The following is a 3204-nucleotide window of genomic DNA, read 5'->3' as shown; positions in this document are numbered from 1 at the left end:
AAATTCTTTAAACTTAAGAAAATGATCATGTTTTTGTGTTTAACTGGTTTATTTTCCGTAGTAAGTTATGTTTTCAGATAAAAATTTCTTCGTTAAAATTTATTATTTAGGAATTTAAATGGTTCACCTTCTTTAAACAAGATAATTTGACTAATCTTATTATCAATAATGACTTAAAAAACAAATTTTAATCAAAAACATTTTATTCGTTAAGAAAGAAATATAATACAATATTGCTTTATATTCATACATACAATGTTTATTTCACGTAAGATGAATTTTAATAAAAATCTTAATTTATCTGTTAAAGGACGTCGAAAATTAATTAATTAGGGAATAAAACTTGGGGAAATCAAAGGCATTTTAATTAATTTTATTAAATTTTATTACATTATATCTTTATAACATAATATATGTACATTTGTATAGTTATTCGTATTTTCGCGCTCGGGCAGAGTTGCGGAAAGTAGAAAATTGTAAAAATATTTTCGAAATAATAAAAATCACACAATTTGGTAGAAATTATATTTTTTTTAATATGTTTTTTAAGAGATCGTTGTCACAGACAGACAATCACGTGTATGTTTGTACTTCTCTGCGTATTTATCTCATAGCCAACCGGTTCAGTAAGCTTCCTCACGGAAATGAGCAACGCTTTAGTGACCATCTGTTGGTGACGTACTACATCCAGTGGAAATTGGAATGTACGTCGACTAACCAAGTATGACAATTTAAATTACGTAGAAACAGAAGTGTGTATATGATAACCCTAGTATATGATAACTTTTATGCTCCTTAGTCAATTCACCACTACATCATTTTAAAAGAAAAATGATGTTGTCGTTAATTATTAATTAAACAAAAAAACATTTACATCGAATTATGCTTAATACTTAACTCTTTTAGGTTATTTGGAATGAAAAAGAATATCTTATTTTTATGTTTAAGTTTTAATTATACAATAGTACATCGCGTTGCATGACATTGTGATAGAAGAGATGATAATTATAAAAAAAAAACATTTTGACTTTTTTTGTTTGCAGAAAAATCCCAACACTATATTGTTAAAATTATCTACTTGTGTAATTTGATACACAATGTTATTCTCTTAATCATTAATAATATTTATCACATAAAATGCTTTGATGACTCTTTAACTCGTGATTTTTTTGAATACAAAATCTTTACTATTTGTGAGCGAATAACAATCGAAATGAATAAGACAAAAAAAATGATAATATTTTGTTATGTGGTTTTGTTACCGAAAACTTTTTAACAATTTTAATTAGCTTCCTCATAACACCATATCTACGTCAGCGGAATACATATAAACAAATAAAAAAATTATGTTACGAGACGTTCTATTATAGTACATTTAAATATCTACCTTTTGTAACAATTTTTAAAAGTCTAAAAGTTAATAAATAAATAACTAAATATAGTTATACTAAAATACAGCAAAAATATTTTAAGATAGCCCATTTCCCACAGCAAAGAAAGTTACTATCTAGATTTTAAATGATAATGTATTTACGTCACCCAAAGACTCTGCCCGTGATTGCAACGAACGGAGCTTTTAGACTAAAATATTTTAAGCTTACTTGGTCTGAGACGTGACACCTTGAAATAAATAATGTTATGGACAAGTTGTAGAGTGAGTCTGGAGAGCAAGAAAAATGCATATATTTTTTTATTTCACAGTTTCAAACGCATTTCAAATAATCTACTAATTCCTATGATTGTAATAAAGGTTGGTTATGTCTATTCATTCCTTTGCAACCGACTTCAAAAAAGAAGGGGTTCGTCAATTCGTCTGTATTTTTTTAGATACCTAATAAAGAAGAGAAGTAATGACTTTCTATTTATCCAATTCATGGACTTATGTTACCATAAGTGTAATGTAAGTGTGACTTCAAAAGGTGATTAAATATTAAGAAATTGTACAAATTTATGAATACAATTAGATTATTGGAAAGAAAATAAAAAAAAAAGTTCGTTAACCTATACTTAATTATGTGTTTAGTCGATTCTTGTGCAGATATTTAGAATTTATTATTATATAGGTTAAATAAGAGAATAGTATTAAAATTTAAATATATTATTTTTAATTAAAATATTTTCATAATATGATTATTTACGTAGAAATATAGCAATTAAAATATCACAGTCTAGCTATCGCTTCAATCATAAATGTCGCTGTGTTTTAATATTAACGTTTCAGTATTTAAATATTTTCATTAGTTTATATTTTTTTAAAATAACTTGATTTTATACTTAGCTTTAAACTCATGTTTTTATTGGACACAGTTCACTAGCCATATGATATATGTAAAGACAGTCCCTTAATAATATTTTACGCGGTTAGATAGAAAACTTTTTTTATTTTATGACATCAGCGTTTTGTATGATATGCTCTTGTTACTCGACTTGAATTAATGTTTCTATTAAAGATAATCTATTTTACTATATTACATTTCCATTGACAAAGCAGACAAATCTCGTGATACAAGTTATTTTAATTTATATTAAAAATTATATATAATGTTTATTATTGTTTTAAATTGTTGATTAAAAATTAAATAAAAGGTTTTTTTGCTGTTATAATTAGTTTTAGTTTTTCTATTTATATAATTATATTTTATATCAATAGTAACGTTATATCGATGGTCGTGTTATATGAAATAATAGAGCTACATTTAAATAAAAAGTTTTGTCAGAAGTGGGATTCGAACCCACGCCCTCAGAGAGGACCAGAACAACTCAACCTACTACAGTAGGCAAGGAAACCTTGAGTCTGGCGCCTTAGACCGCTCGGCCATCCTGACATATGGTAGGGCTAACTAAAATAACATCAATTCGAATGTAATAGAAGATTTATTTTTACCCGCACACATAACTCATTCATTATATGCTTAGTTAAGAGGAAAATTAAAATATATGAACATAAGTTTAAATTTGTCTTATAGTAATATTTTAACCTTCTTGTCCAATTATAAATGCCTTTCTATTTTGGGTTTGGTTTTAAAACTAAAAGTATACAGTTAACATAGACATTAAATACAGAGTAGATATTTATATATAAAAGTTTTACATTTCTCTAATTCAAAATTAAAATAACTACAAAATTCGATAACGAAAACAACTTCACGTTATATTTAAAATGAGTCTTCACTCGCTTTATTTTCTTGTTTGTAATATTAAATA

At 25.9% G+C, this 3204-nt stretch overlaps 1 non-coding gene across 1 annotated transcript; it reads right to left on the bottom strand.

Annotated features, from left to right (window-relative positions):
- Window positions 1–2711: 2711 nt before the first annotated feature.
- Window positions 2712–2825, bottom strand: Trnal-caa (transfer RNA leucine (anticodon CAA)). The gene is made up of 2 exons: window positions 2788–2825; window positions 2712–2756 (listed from the first exon to the last, which is right to left on the bottom strand). It is a non-coding gene; the product is annotated as a tRNA-Leu (tRNA).
- Window positions 2826–3204: the final 379 nt, after the last annotated feature.

This window comes from Danaus plexippus, assembly GCF_018135715.1.
Source record: "Danaus plexippus chromosome 22 unlocalized genomic scaffold, MEX_DaPlex mxdp_33, whole genome shotgun sequence".
Classification (NCBI taxonomy): domain Eukaryota; kingdom Metazoa; phylum Arthropoda; class Insecta; order Lepidoptera; family Nymphalidae; genus Danaus; species Danaus plexippus.
Note: the sequence above shows the minus strand (reverse complement) of the source record. Positions and strands in the feature narration are given on the sequence as shown.